The following is a 16,834-nucleotide window of genomic DNA, read 5'->3' as shown; positions in this document are numbered from 1 at the left end:
ATTTCTAACATAATTGAATTTTTGCTAAGAATTTTATTACTTTTGAAAATAATTGATTTTTTGTAATCATTTGTTACTTCAAAATCATTGAAATTCTGCACATATTTATCAAAAATTTTAAAGAATTATTGAATTCACATATTTTATTAAAATTCTTTTGAAAATAATTGAATTCTGGCAAAGAATTTTAAAAATAATTGAATTCTTGCGAAGAATTTTAAAAATAATTGAAATGACAAGAAATTTTTATAAAAAAAAATTGAAGAATAATTGAATTATTTTGAAAAATATGTCAGGTACCCTTAAAAAATATTTAAGTGTTTTCGTCAAGTTTCCTCGATTTTGCTTCTTGTACACCAAACCCTTTTTCAAATGTTTAGCCAAATATAACACTTCCTTTTTGTCGAATGGAAAAAAATACATTTTTCTCTGTCGAAATTGAAAATTGTCATGATGAACATATATATTTTTTGGGTTAAAATCAAAAAATCTCTTATAAAAGAGATGGGGGAGAGAGAGGGGACTTTTGCCTGTCTCTTCCCAACTACTCATGCGGATTTATCTTTTGTTCAGTTGGGGGCAAAAAAAAAAAATTTTTTTTCTACTAAGATGAAAAACATGAAGTGAGCCTCGCGGCCCGCTGGAGTTTCGCCAAATAATATACTATACTACTATTCTATATATTCATTCCGAATCACGTATATAAACCCAGAGACTTTTATATTTATTACAAAGTATAGAAACTGGAGATTGCAAAACTACAAACTGTGAAACGTTGAAGTGGAATTCAACCTATATTTTGTCTTTTGTCATTAGAAGAATCCGCATTCGGGGGAGTTGCACGTGTTTTGGCACAATCACCATAAAGACTAATTTTTGCATACAAGCACTTTTGTTTGGCTTTTTCAAAGCAATTTTAAAAATCATTCCTGCCTTTTTTTTCGCTCTCTTCTTTATTCGAAATCATTTTTTCAGTCTGAATTTTTTTTGTTTTAAATCATTTTTCATTCTAAATCATCTTTTCATTCGAAATCATGTTTTCACTCTGAATTTTTTTATTCTAAATTATTTTTTTATTCTAAACCTTTTTTTTTTAATCTGAATAATATTTTTATTCTAAAACTATTTAATTTTTTGATTCTAATAAATAAATTTTATAATTTCCTTTAGAATTTTATTAAATTTTATTAAATGACTGGAGAAAAGAGTTTAAGTCATTGATTGATGGGACCACTTTAGTTTGAAAGTTAAATCACGAAAAAAGTTTGCAGTGGGAAGAGCCACGTCGAATGAATGAGCAGAGTTATTATCTTCTGATTTTGCAAGAAAATTAAAGGGTTGATTACTCACAGGCCACACCCACGATTAAGATAAGTGTCCGATAATTCCTATGCTACTGTTTTCACTTTCATTCTACAATTCCTCGTTTTAAACCGAGAATGATAGTTTTTTAATTTCATTATTAAAAAACATTCATACTTTTGAAAATTGTAAACGTAACTCTTTTAAAATTGGATTCATTTTGAAATATTTGAGTAAAATTAGATTTCAAGAATAAACGCAATTAGAAAACAACATTTTTCCAGGATTTCGATCAAAATTTTCTGTCATTTCCAGGTTTTTTCAAGGTTTATAAAATTCTGTGATATTTCGAGGTTTTTAGATTGCGTGGCAACCCTGAATTGATAAAACAAAGTTAAGAATTGATTGATAGAATAAATATTCAAAATTTCTAAAAGAAAAAAGAAGGAGCAGAGCAAATGCTAAAGTTACGGTAGTAGAATTTTGGTATTTTAAAAAATAGTTGAAAGAAATGGAATAAGTAGCTGATCATTTAGAGGAGGCAGCAGCGAAGGGAATAGATAGTAGTAAAGTCACGTCGACGGCATTAAGGCCATTAATCGTTGCCATATTGCCCACCTCGTCTAGTCAGCCCTTACTATCAAACATCCAGCTTCTTCGTGTCCCAAAGTACTCGTCTCAGAGTAACCCTTGGTACCTGAAGTCACTAGTCCGGGCATCTGCCTCGTCAAGTCTCCAACTTGGAAATTGCTTCCCTCATTTATAACCAGGCCACTGTCTGACCCTCGCTCTTATGTCGCTCGTTTCCGAGATCTCACACTCCCGCACACCCTCTTCTTCTTCTTCTTCTTCATCCTCTTCCTCTGCTCCTCCTCCACTCTGGGTTATCGACCTCGTAATCTATAGATCTTTCGCCACCCTACTCTGTCCCCTTCTATTTAACTCGATCACTCCAGATTCTACCTTCTCGATATATTCCCTTCAGTCTCTCAAGTCCTACCATTTGCTTGTCAAACCCAAGGAGATGGCTTGTCCAAAAGAATTTCATCTTCCGCAAAATGATGATCAGAAAATAGGATTGCCACAGGTCAGGGAAATTGGGGATTATTATTAGGAACAAAAGTTCTTTCTTCTTTCACTGAAGAAAGAAGAAAAGTACTTTCTTCTTCGATTGAAGAAAGAGCAAAACTTCTTTCTTTTTTGACTAAAGACACGACAAAAGTTCTTATTTCTTTGACTGAAGAAAGAATAAAACTTCTTTCTTCTTTGACTGAAGAAAGAACAAAACTTCTTTCTTCTTTGACTGAAGATTCACTGAAGAAAGAACAAAAGTTCTTATTTCTTTGACTGAAGAAAAAACAAAACTTCTTTCTTCTTTGCCTGAAGAACAATAATTACAGTTATAAGATAAAATTTTTGTAGCAACCCTGAATTAAATAAACGACTTTTTATGTATTTTTAATTTTTCAAACATGTTTGATTGGGATCGAAATCCCAACAACAAGGACTAGTATAGAATTCTTTTCATTACTCTCGATAAAGTCCTGATTAGTTGGTACACGTGTATATAGACATCAAGAAATGTGAGTGAGATACATCAAGTTCAGAAACTCGGGAAAGCAGCAGGGATTAGTGGTTAATTTTCAGCGCTAAATTCGCGCGAAAGCTAGATGCGATCTGGCTCAGCACAATTCGGAGCTTCACTTTTCATACCTTATAGCTATATATTGCCTCGAGAATCACTCGTTACTCGGGATTTACGCAATCTGCACTGGCACCGCGAACTAGATTTCAGATTTGGACAGCAATTAGAGTGTCAGCTGACAAGTGTTGAAATGTGGAAACAAGAAGCAATTGCAGATGGAAATTTTCATTTTATTTCTGCCGGTGTGAAATTCATTTTTAAGTAAAGCCTAACACTTAAGGCACTTAAAGGTCTCTCTATACAATACCAAGTTGAAAATTCTGAAAATGCAGCCATCAAAGAATAAGATCGTTAACGTGTCCGCATTTGGATACATGATCCAAGTTCACAAATCCCGATACTTATTGCATCGCCTCAACGGCAACATTCGCGATGGATATCGTGTTACGAGCTCTTTATCGAACCTGCTGTCGATGTTATCGAAAAGTTATACTTAGAAGATTTCGCATGCAAAGTGATTTTCAAGGAAGGCATTTCCCATGAAATTTTCACATAACATGTTCCATAATTACCAAATGAATTTAGCCAAAACAGGGTTGACACAAAACTTTAATTTTTCCCTGATTTCCAGATGATGACGTTTTGCTTGAACCTAAAGAATATTCTGATTCACTATCATTCACTCAGAATTTTCACTCAGAAAAGTATTTAAAAACATTTAAAATTGTTGCAATGTTGCTGCAAGTTTAGATCCCTAGGAAAGATTATTATCAGTAGTTCTTTTTCAAGAAAACTCAGTTTATAATTTTTCGCGTGAGGAGAATTATGAAATTCTTTTATGAAAATAAAAGAAGGTAAAGTTTTGTGTATTTGTGTGAAAATTGAACATTATGGGGAGTATAATCGAGATAGTGAACTTGAACACGCTCTTTCCGGGTTCAGTCTTCTGCCTTAAGGTTAGCCAGGTGCTCCGAGCTTGTCCAATGCGTACTCCGGTTGCATACACTGCGCATAAATACTCTCCAGTAGTATGACCATTCTACATCTCTCTGCTCCTATATCCACGTTTCGCAAGGGTTTTATGTGTGCAAATACGACTCTCACACACATTTAGTGCAAATGTACGTGGCGTGTGGGAACTGGAGCATTCTGCATTTACGAAGACCCCCGCTAGGCAACACGTACCTGCATATCTTCTATGTACATATACACTCGAAATGCTTTCTATGTGCCCATAGAAAGGAAAATAAAAAATTGAAAAATTTCTTTCAATATAAATCATAGAAATGTTTAGAAATAAACAAATAGACCTGTTTCTTCGTGTTCGGTCCAGGGAACAATACATTTTTGGTTCTGAATCATTGCGGGAAACGTCAGCAACATTTGAATCTGCTCTATGATATTTTTTCTTTTAGTGCATTCATTCATCAATAGAGAATAGAAATTTGGGAAAAATTTATTTATTCGATTGTAAATATCGTGGTAGACAAATATTTAAAATCATAACACTTTTTGTAGGTTAAACTGCAGCTGAAATTGGTACTCGCTTAATTTTGGAAATTAAATTTTAAGGTTGAATATTTTTTTTTCAAGTTGAAACTACCATCCAGCAGGGCCCGAACTAGGTCCGTAAATCCGGCCTGGTTATATTTTTGTCAGTTGGTCCGTAATTTTTAATTTTTGGTCCGTAAAGTCCGTATTTACTATTTTTAAATACTTTCACTGGTTCGAGCCAGTTATCAGAACCAACTAAATTTTTCCAAAATTTTACATTATCCGGGTTCTAATCTGTCAGAAACGTAGTCCCAAACGGATTTCTTTTGCAATTAGTCCCAATTCGTAGGTATTTGGCCAGGAGAATGAAGATAAAAATACAAAAAGATACATTAGTAGTAACTAATAAGATAGATATTAATGTGAGATTGCAGAAACTATAATAAGCTTCTACTTAAGATAAAGAAGTTATGCGGAGTGTAAGAGAAAATTACTGACATGATAAAAATTGTGCACGTGAGTATCAGTGGGAAAAGGGGTGGAGAATTCAACTCCCATAACTCATCTCTCTTTCTCTTTCTCTCTCTCTCTCTCTTTCTCTCTTTCTGTTATTGAGACTTAATAGGGACACCAATAACTTTAACAAAACAGCTTTATTACTATATGCTCTAATGGATCGCTAACTTGAACTATGATCTACAAACAATAATTTATCGCAATTTGATCAGTGTGCGTGGCTCCCTTCTTTCCAAGATTCCAGTTGAACTTTCACGAATATTGTCTTTAGAGCAAGAGAAAAAAATGGATTCACACTGTTAGTGACCTTTTGGGAAAAGTTTTTTTATTTTTAAATACTGCTATATCAGAAATAATTTATATACTTTATGGGAGTGTAAAAAAAATTGCCTTTTTTTTGTTGTTGTTGTTAAAAGACTGTATGTTTAGTGAAATTTTTTAAATTTGCATTCCTTCACGCAAAGGAATCATTAGTAAATTGCGAATGTTCCTATCGTGCATAAATAATTTAACATCGACGCTACTGAAGACACTTCTGAACTTTACTAACGAGTTATACTGATATATTCAACGCTTTAATTTATAGTAGAAGCAATTTCATATTCTAATTACAGTTTAATTACAGTAATTGAGATTTAGGTTTGTAGTTTCGCAAAAATATTCGCAAAGAAATTTGGAGATTATTTTAGAAATTGACTATTTTTTCAATTATTAAAAAGCACAACAAAATCCAAATACAGGATTGCTACCAGGGATTTTTATTAAAAATACTGGAAAAAATTAATTGTACGGAACACATTAAATTGTAACATAAATTGAATTTAAATCAACTTGGTATTAAATAACAATTTCTCAACTCATTTAATTAAGGACATTGTGTATACAAAATTTTCATATCATAATAATCGTTAACAAGAAAATGTTAAATAATTCAATAATTTCAGGCAGATAAACCAATACCAGAGTTGAATTTTGCAAAATCTGATAATTAAAATATAGATTTAATTTACGACTAAATTTGTTAAATGTCAATAAATTTCCACGTTCAGTGAAAGTAGTTTATAATCAGATAAAACTTTTACTGTGTTTATAAATTATGATATATGGTGTATATATTATTATTTTTTTGGAAAAAAGAAAATCAATTCTTGTTTTCTATTAATGATATAATTATTATTATATAAATCATCGGCGGATATATCTATCGGTTATCTTAATGCATATAAATTGTTTTTGAGAAATAATTGCCGAATATATGCTTTTTCCGGATTATATATTTTTGCGCCTGAGGTGAAATTAAACAACTGTATATTTATCGCCAATTTCTCATTTTGTTATCTTAGCATGCGGTGCAATAAAAAAGAAGTGCGCAAGAGAGACTCGCAGCGATTGCTCTGAATCGTGAGCGCATCGAGAGTGCGATTTCAATGATGTGTATTTATGCATACACAATCGTTTCACGCTATTTCCCACGGTTACTTTCTTTTTTACTTTCCAAATCAATATAAATGTATTTCAGATATATTCTACTTGCAGGGCTCGAACTAGGGGTCCGTAAATCCCGTAAAGGTCCGTTAATTTGCTTCAAGTCCGTAAAAGTCCGTTTTTTTAAAAAAAGGTCCGTAAAGTCCGTATTTTTAAATACTTTCACTGATTCGAGCCCTGTACTTGTGAAAAGTATTGCTTCATAGAATAGTCTATAATTTTTGCCAATTTTGATTTGGCCCCTCTTGGCCCAATGCGAAATATAAATCAGGATTCTAAATTCAAGGTATATGTCCAAGAAAGGTACATATACAGTTGATAAAAAATGAAAAAGATAAACTTGTCAAGAATGTCGAATGACAGGCTGCTGAACTTCAGTGAGATATTGTAACCGCACGGTCAATATAAGAGGCAGTAATTAGTGTTCCGGTAACCAGCGATTAGGCCCTTGGTAAGAGTCTCGTGACCAGACGCTAGTCACGATCTACGAAGGAGAGACTTCAACTTCAAGTACTAAAATCTTTTAACGTTATCACTTGTATGTTCGTGCTGTTCATCTTCAATTTGTGCTCGAGTAATTAATTGACTCTCTCGCTCCAGCTAAGTTTAAAGTCAAAAACTGCTCCGTAGAGTTATTTCCACTGAGAGATGTTTCGACTTGATTAACTTCGACCCCCTGATACAGAAATGTAGGTACTGACGACTTCAACTTGTTCTCTCAAAAAGCCTATTGTTTTCTTTTACCCAGCTCTCGCTTTTGTGTTATTTCAAACAAACTTAATGAGAGCAAGAAGTGTTAAACTAACTCAAAACTCCTATTCTGAAAATTTTCGTTTACTTTTTTTCTTATTCTAATTTCTCACCCGGGGAATGAAAATAATGTTTGGTCCCTAACCTGGTTCTGTCTAGGCCAGAGCCCACAAAAAATCTATTCCTACCAAGAAAATTTTGACTAATTTTCTTAAATTTAATTCTATTTCAAAATCAGTGCGACGAGTATAAATAAAACAGTTTCAGTTAATTTTCCGATTTTGACAAAATTTTCCGCAATTCAAGTGACATTAAATTCTCATACTCATTTCCGAATGTGCAATTGATTTATTTGTGAGTGAAATTTACGAACACTATAAATTAACGAACATTGGAGAATTTCTAAATAAGCATTTACAAATTTTGCAGAGATTAACAGTTTTACAGTTTCTCTCTATCTCTTTCATTAATGAATGTTTAACGCGTAACTGTCATCACTGGTACAGTATTAAAATTTTTCTCTTAATGCAATAACACACGCTAACATAATTGGAAAATTACATTTTCAATCTCCATTTTCTAACCAAATATATGCAATCATTATTCTATTGATAATTTACAAAGCAAAATTATGAGCATTTTAGAGACAAACGTGCGTTGGTCATTTCAATATAATTGGGGCAATAACTTTTAAAATGTTACAAAATTTCTCATTGTTAAAATATTTACCTGGTTGACACAAAAATTTAATTTTCTTTTTCCCTGACACGAGACAAAATTTTGATTTTTTCCCTGACCCAAAAGAATAATCCCTGACTAATTCTACTTTTCTTTACATTTTCTCTCAATTCCCCGATTTCCTGTCTTGTGGCAACCCTGAATAAATAGTAAAACAAATTTTACAAATTTACGAGCAGTGCCCTTTCAAATTAATGAAATTAAAAACAAATTACCAAGCAGATGGTAATTCTAAGTATAAATATTCGCCTTCTTTAATTAAGATTCGATAATAATTTTTTAGGATAAAAAGAAGATACCTTCAATACTATAGTGTTTAGTGATTTTATCACATTAGTGATTCTATATATGGTCGTGTATTAACAACTTGAAGAGGGATTCTCTTCAACCCCAACTATGGTTGATTATATCACAGATCATATGCAAATGCGTGTTCCAACATAGGAAGGTGGTATTCAATACGTCTGTGAATAACAGGAGCGATAACCACCTATGCCGATGAAGGCTCGCATATATAGCCTGCTGTTGAGATATACGGTCTGCTAACAAGTAGTCGCTCTTATCTGAATTCCGAGCCACTTTTAACGCACGCATTTCAAACTCCAGATACGCACCAGACATTCCTCGAGAAATTTTCCTACAGACATTATTCTTTTTCTTTTTAAAAAGAAGTTTCTTAATTGTAACGTTTAACATTTTTTCACATTTCTTAGATTATTGTAATATCCGAGAAATACTAACCAACCAGATCGTAAATTTTCTGAAATGATCGGAAATTTGTTTTTAAGACTTCGAAAATCGTCTAATTGATGTTAAAACTTGTCTGAACTTGTCTGAACTTATCTGAACTTATCTGAACTCATCTAAACTTACCTAAACTTATCTAAACCTATCTAAACTTATCAAAACTTATCTTCATTGGTCAAAAACTTGTCCAAACTGAAACTATTACTGGGCTAGATGACAACTAATGTTATGTAGATATCAACTAGATGAAAAGTCATCTGGAGGACCAACAATGTCAGCTTAGGGATCAACAAGTTAAGGTACAGGACAATGTCAACTATGGGAAACGTCAACTTTAAGATCAACAATTTTAGCAGAACGGAAAGTTTTCAGCAAAAAAAGAAAGAGAATCAACAATCTGCAGAGTCAGAAATGTCAACTGAAGAAGAAGTCTGGAGTACCAACAAAGTCAACTATGGGTACCCAAAGCCTAAATTTTAGAAGCAAGGCCAAAACAAGAGTACCTAAAAGTTTGGACGTATACTCCAAACCTAAAATCAGACCTAAAATCTAAAGTACCTCTAACAGAGAGGCTCTCACCGCATAAGTTCCCAAACCTTTCAAAAGCAGACGAGCCGATCAGAAAAGATAGTCACCTAAAGACTGAACTTATAGATTGTCCGCACAATTAAAAGAGAAAAGGAATTAAACATAATATCACATTAATTAAGAGACATAAAGCAACTTGAACCCAACAGAAAACTGAAAGGTTAGAAAAATTCAAACTTTCCACTAAAGGTTACTGAAAATTCCAAACATACTTCCAACAATGTATCGAGAAAAGACTATTTTTCAGCACAAGCATCATCCATAACTGTAAGTGAAAACTGCAATATACCATAATTAAAGAAATATCGCTAATAACACCCGATCCAAAGGTTAAAATGTTACACAAGAAAATTCTGCGTGCGATTCTAATAGCAGAAGAAGAAGAACCTGCTTCTGGAGCAGAAAAACGGAATGAAAAAGAAAACAAAAAAATAAGAGAGCCGGTCGTCACGACGACGATCCGCATCATGTATCCCCATGGCGGGTCTCACGACTAGGAAACAAGACATGGGGGCAATTATGCACACACTAGGTTACCCACAATTACGAACGTGGATGGTTTGAAATCGGCGTTTTGCAAGCGAAACTATCCAAAGGGAAGAGAGATTCTCGTGCGCTATCAGAAAATAAAGAGGGTGGATGTGCGATCAAAGGAGAAGGAAGAGAAAAGACGTTCGTTTTGTACTTCGCCTCGGAGGCATAGATTACAACGTACAAAGATTCTCGTTCGATAGTCCTTCCCATTCCTACGGTACGCTTCTCTCTTTCTCTCTCTCTCTCTCTCTCGCTCTCTTGCTGGAGAATAAACCAGATTATTGCCTGAACCCTGACCGGAGCATTACGTATTCGGTAAAACTACTCTCCTTCTCTTTTTTTTCGCAATTAAGCTCTACGGATTCTTGGAGAATTAAAAAAAAAGAAATTCAGTGCGTGTAGGAGCTTGTTTCGAAAAAAGGAATGGGGAAAATCAAAGGGAGATGAGAAGACACGAGTCAATAAAAAAAGAGTTTAAAAAAACTCCAAAGGTGGCAGTGCTGAAGGTCCTTCACCAAAAACCTCCGAATATACGTTAAATATTCCCCAAGTTACATTCAAGTTTGTAAACATTGATTTATTTTGGAAAAATATTTGTTTACTTTCTTTATTTTAAGATAAATTTTTGATTCTTCCTTTTTATAGGAATTTAGTTAGTGTTTTTATTAAAATAGAGTATTTTAGTGTGTAGGGTAAGGTGCCCCAAGGTGGCAACCCATCTTTTGAACGACTGTAATTCCTAAACGGTATTTATTATATAACATAATTAATAATATATGCCCTGAAACTGTATCTCCTTAGCTAATTTTTTAGCAAAAAATTTTTTTTTATTTTACTAAGGAAAATAAAACTTAGGCGACTTTGGAGAAACAGCTGAAATTTTGCTTTAAAAAAAAAGTGTCCACCATTCAAAAATACAATTCGAAAAAAATTCCAAAACTTACAGGAGATGACTCTCAGCTTTTGAAGAACCTCTTTTTGGCATCTCATTATTTTTGGAAGCACAAAAAAACACTCACTCGCGATTTTAAAAATTGACGAACACTCCCGAACCACGTGTCAGCAAACTGGGCAGGGGACAAACACTTTTTTTTAAAAAAGTAATCGCGATTTTAAGTACTACTCCATTTTTGACGTATTTTTAAAAATTTCAATTTACATAGTAGTTAGAATCCAACTTTCTAATTCGATCGCGGTTTTAAGAAATATTCACGCACTCCCGGAATACTAACACTCGCGAAAAAAATTCAGGACAATTTTAGAAACACGTGGTTATAAGAAAGGCGCGTACTCCCGAATTTGGCAGTTGCTGTAAAAATTAAAATTTTTAATTTAGTTCATTTTTAATTATTTAGTTAAATAATATTTCAAATACAATAATTTAATATTAATAGTATCAACAATATTCATTTTAGAAAAACACGTGGTCGAAAGAATTGCGTAACTATAATTTTCAAAATTCACTAATTTTTCCAGATATTTTTTCTATAATCAATTTTAATTATTCAATGAAATGGAATTGATTAAATTTATTTTAAAAATTTAATTTAAAATATTGTATTTTATTATTCAATTTTAGTTGAATTGAAGTTTTAAAAAATTAAAATGATACAAGAGAGAAAAATTATAAATGAAAAATTTTAAATCGGAAAGTTTTAAATTTAAGTGTGAGAGAGAGACTAAGCCCCAAAGACAATTGTCCAATATTTCAAAGTCTAATTTGTTGTTAAGGTAAATATTATTTCTGTTTACATCCGAGTACTATGTTTCGATAGGAACAAAGGTTGACCCGATTGACAATGAAATGAGAGTTTTAAAACAGAAATAAAACCGGTGTACTCTTTTGTTGTGAAAAAAAAAATTTTCTACTTGTCAATAAATATTACCTTATCCTTTAAAAAAATTGTCATTTTAAATAATTGAAATTCTACAATAAGTTTTTTTATTTATGAAAAAAATTGAATTATTGCAAAGAATTTTATACAAAAGTTTAAAGCAATTGATTTTTTTCGAAAAAAATTATGCAAATTCTATTCTTTTTAAAAATAATTTTATTCCTGTGAAATTTTTATTATTTTCGAAAATAATTGAATATTCGTGTAGAACTTTGTTAAAATTGTTTTTAAATAATTGAATTCTATTAGAAAATTTCATTAAAATAATAGATACGTACAAATTATTGAATTAGGAAAATTTATTGAAAATAATTGAAATTTTGCAATAAAGTTTAAAAGATTTTTTGAAAATAATTGAATTTTATTAAATAAAAATGAAAATAATTGAAAATGAAAATAATTAAAATGAATAATAATTAAATAATGAAAATAATTGACTTTTGCAATGATTTTATTAAATCTTATGAAAATAATTGAATTTTGTCGAAGAATTTTGCTATTTATTTATAAAGATAATTGAAATGTTGACAATTCTTTTTAGATTTTTGGAAAATAATTGAATTCTTGTGGCAAATACTATATTATAGAAAATAATATAATTCTTGAATTCATTTTGCAATGAATTTGATTAAAGTTTATGAAAATAATTGAATTTTGTGAAGAATTTTATTAATTTTGAAAATAATTGAACTCTTGTGATGAATAGTATTATTTATGAAAATAATCGAATTTTTTTATGGTCCATTTTTTGGAAAATAACACAAAATTGTATACCTTCGGGTAAGAAGTAGGCAATGGATCAATAAAATTGCAAATTCTTCAAATTCTATAAACATTTTCGAAAACCTAAAAACAAAACTTGAAACTAGTACCAAATTTCCACTCTCTAGGTCAAAATAGCACCGCTCCAAGGTGGGAAGCTCAAAATTTACCCTGCTACCTAAGAAATAGGACAAATTTGATCTTTTCCCAAAAGGGGAGGGAGAGTGAAGAAAAAATAAAAAAAATAAAACAAAATTCGAATAGAATGTGAAAGAGAGAGAGAAAGAGAGAAAGGAAGAGGCGAGTTATGGCGAAACGGAACGAGGTTGAAGTAGGGAGGATCCGGGTCATAGATCAGCGTCCTGCGCGAGCCAAAGCCAAAGAGCCGTGGAGTTGTGGTCCCATCGAGAGCGCGTATCGCGAGCAAAGGGTCTCTCTCGTTGCTTGCCCCCCTCTTGCTTTACAGTACCTGACCACCGTGAACCATCCGCTGCCACCCTCGAGGCCACCGAGTTGCATCGAGTTCGCTCCTACGCTCCTTCGCCCTTTGAACGAGACCCCATATCTACTCACGCACTCTCGTGACGTTCTTTTGCCTCATTCGCTAGTTACTGAGAACACTCCAAACGATCACGAGTGATGCGATTTCGATCTCTCTCCCTCTCTCTCTCTCTTCTCTCACAGTTTCTCAAAGGTACTTTTTTTCTGCCCTCTACCCAATTATATGCAACAAATTATTTGTTTATTTACTTTTTATAAACAAATTATTTGTTTATATACTTTTTATAAACAAATTAATTAATTAATTTGTTAATGTTTTATAAACAAATTATAAACAAACTTTGTTTATAAAAAGTAAATAAACAAACTATTTGTTTATAAAAAGTAAATAAACAAATATTAATGTTTTATAAACAAATAATTTGTTGATTTACTTTTTATTAAAAAATTATAAACAAAATTTGTTTATAAAAAGTAAATAAACAAATTAATAATTATTCAATTATTTTTAAAAATAATTGAATTTCTGTGAAGAATTTTAAAAAAATTTTCGAAAATATTAAATAATTGAATTCTAGCGAAGAATTTTCTTACAATTTTTTTAAATAATTTGTTTATTTTAACTATGTGTGGATTTAAATTAGGGAAAATTCTCATAAAGTAGAAAAAAGTAGCTTTAAGTATCACAAATATATTCCTCAAAATTCAATTATTTTCAGGAATTTTAATAAAATTAATTGCAAAATTCAATTATTTAAAAAAATAATAATATTCATCACAAGAATTCAATTATTTTCAAAAATTTTATAAAATTTATTTTCAATAATTCATTTATTTTTATAAATAGCAAAATTCTTAGCCGAAATTAAATTATTTTCAACAATAATAAACTTCAATTATTTTCGAAAATTTTATAAAAATGATTTTCAATAATTTATTTATTTTTATAAATAGCAAAATTCTTAGCCGAAATTCAATTATTTTCAACAATAATAAACTTCAATTATTTTTAAAAATTTTGATAATATTCTAAATTTGGCATTAAATTCTTCGCAGTAATTCAATTATTTTCATAAATTTAAAATTTTTAAATTTTCTTGTGAAAAATGTTTTATTAAAATTTTCCAAAATAATTGAATTAAAAAAATTTCCATGAAAAACATAATAATACAAATACTACTAATAAATTTCGATAAATCAAAAATCGTTTTTCAAATTTTCAAAATAAGAAGAAATTTTCAGTATATACTAGAAAAATTTATCGAGTTTTAGAAAAAAATTTGTTTTGAATGAAAATTTTAAAAAACGAACGAAAGAGTATAGAGAGGAAAAAGAAAATGTTCCGCAAAAGAAACTCCAAGAAGAAGAGTGAGTGGTCAAAGACCCATCATCGCATCGGTATAAAAGAAAAAGATTAATAAACACAGACATAGAAAGAAAACAAAATTTTTCTTTCTTTTAGAAACAAAAATAATATTCCTAGTCTTCATCAAGCTCTATTGATTCGTGAACGAGAGAATCTGACCAAAATAAAGAGAAAAAGGGAAATCATTACTATGGGCAAAAAATTATCAAAGGGCTCAAGTAAAAAGTACACTGATAGCACAATTTTATCTCGTTTTTTGTGTACATCTCATTTTAATAGAAAAGACATCTAAAACAAATAAAAGAGTCTTCTAAAGTATAAACAAGATATCCTAGTCTTTTTCTTCCAACAATAAATTTTTCTTTCCAATAACTATGGAAAAAAATTGTTTCTTACAAAAAATAATTATCAAAGCGCTCAGTGACATAAAAATTGTCCTTTTTTTAAATGGACAAGAAATAGAAAAAATTTAATAATATTGAGCATTACTTCCGGAAGAAGTAAAAAATTTTTTTTTCTTAATTTATCACTAATTTCTCATATGGATTATATATTGTTGTTCATTTCGCATTCGAAGGGAGAAGACAAAGAAAATCAATCATTTGATGGTCGCAGAAGTAAGAGAGGCAATTACTCGTCAAACATCGCCACTGGTCTTGAATCTCGTATATAGCGTTGTAACGTGAACCTTGACCTTTCTCAATATACTCATTGCTACTGGGATAATCTTGTCGAACAGCGTTCTGCCGCTTCGTCATTAATAATGATCTTCGAAAAGCTTCAGCGAAAACTATTTCCTCTACTCGACTTGAAGACACGTATATATTTTAATTGAATTTCTGATAGCAAAGTATTACAGTCATCAATCAGAAAAACCATATACCCAATGGGAAATTTACAACTGGCGTAGTACTGCGCCAGCACTGGCAGCACTGGCGGCAAGGCTGAGAGCCAGCACTGGCATGGCACTGGGATGATAACGCCGTCTGGCGCTGCCGAAGTACTGTCTGTCAGTGCTGCCAGACAGCGCTGGCGCAGCACTGGACCAGTGCTGGCTGAGAATATTGCCGCAATAAATGCCGTATTTTTATTAATTAGTCGTAAATTAATAATTATAAATAATTTAACAACAAAATGGTAAATAATATTAATAAATAGTTATTATTCATAAAATATTTCTCTTCTCAAAGAAATTGTATTAAAGATGGAGACTAACAATGGATATAGTAAATTAAGTAGAAAAAAATTGTTTATAACATTTAAAAATTAAATAATAAACAATTACAGTAAGTGTGCATTAGATTTTCATACGTTAGAACCTAACGATTGGAATCTAGAAATATCGCAAACCTATGAAAATAAACAAAATTGCTGACGAGGGGAATCGAACCTACGACCTACGGACTAACAGACTAACGCTCTAACCACTATGCTAACGACACGTGTGTACAGTAAAGTATTAATATCTCAGTATCATTCAGACATACAATTATTAGTCAAAGATGAGAAAAAAATAGGGATACGTTAGAAATAATAAATTGAAATAAAATCCTAAATTAAACTAAATTTTTAATAATTAAATTAAATTACTTTACTTATTGCATTTAACATTTTACGTAATTCTTAAATTACGTGGTAATTTTTTAATAATTTTTTATTCATAGTAAGAAGTGTAATAGTATTTTAATAGGAACCAAATTATTATTGAGATTAAAGTTTAAATTTTGTTTATAATTTTAATTTGTTTAAATAATTTATTATTTACAAAATTAGACAATTGTGTTAAATTGTTATTATTAAATTTAATAAGAATAAAAAATGAACAACTGAAAAGTAAAATATTAATTCATAAACTTTTTTTATAATTTTTTTCAAGTTTATGTCAAAAAAGCAATGTTGGCAAAGAGCGCCGTGAACAATTTTTCTATACTCAGCCAGCACTTGCCGCCGTGGCTTGTCCAAGCTTTGGCGAAACAAAAATTCTGTACTGCGCCAGCACTAATTGTCGAGGCTCGGCTAGACTACGCCGAACAATCGTCTGAGTACTAAGCCAGTGGTGAACATCGGCACTACACTGGCATTTCCCATTGGGTATATACAGTTAAGATACAAGATTTTTATTTTTTTCTCTTCATTTTATCAATTACTTACTAATTTTTTTATATTTTTGAATTTTGACTAACATTTTAATTTTCAAGTTTTTTTCTGACTTAATTCCATCTAACTTAAGTTTCTAAATTTCTAAATTAAATTTTAAATTTCTTGAACTTATTTTCAATTTTTTAAGACACATTTTAAATCAAACAAAACTAGAAAACACTCGAGAGGGAACAATTGCAGCTAAATTCAATTATTTTCAAAAATTAAAAATTCATTTTCCTCAACATTTCAATTATTTTTATAAATAGCAAAATTCTTCGCCGAAATTCAATTATATTCAGGAATTTTTATAAAATTCATTGTGAAATTCAATTATTTTTATAAATTTATTTATATTCAAGAATTTTTATA

General features: G+C 30.8%; 2 protein-coding genes across 3 annotated transcripts in view; one reads left to right on the top strand and one right to left on the bottom strand.

The window, feature by feature from the left end:
* Positions 1-16,834, top strand: part of LOC122506500 (zinc finger protein 181-like) — a 155,485-nt gene that overhangs the window by 46,612 nt on the left and 92,039 nt on the right. The gene's annotated exons all lie outside the window — the stretch shown is intronic.
* The window catches only part of LOC122506494 (protein bric-a-brac 2-like), a 296,899-nt gene that overhangs the window by 223,823 nt on the left and 56,242 nt on the right, over positions 1-16,834 (bottom strand). The window contains exon 2 of the mRNA XM_043618712.1: positions 10,744-11,108. The gene's annotated coding sequence lies outside the window, so the exon portion shown is untranslated. The remainder of the gene's footprint in view (positions 1-10,743; positions 11,109-16,834) is intronic.

Source organism: Leptopilina heterotoma, unplaced genomic scaffold, assembly GCF_015476425.1.
Source record: "Leptopilina heterotoma isolate Lh14 unplaced genomic scaffold, ASM1547642v1 Lhet_42, whole genome shotgun sequence".
Taxonomy (NCBI): Eukaryota; Metazoa; Arthropoda; class Insecta; order Hymenoptera; family Figitidae; genus Leptopilina; species Leptopilina heterotoma.
Note: the sequence above shows the minus strand (reverse complement) of the source record. Positions and strands in the feature narration are given on the sequence as shown.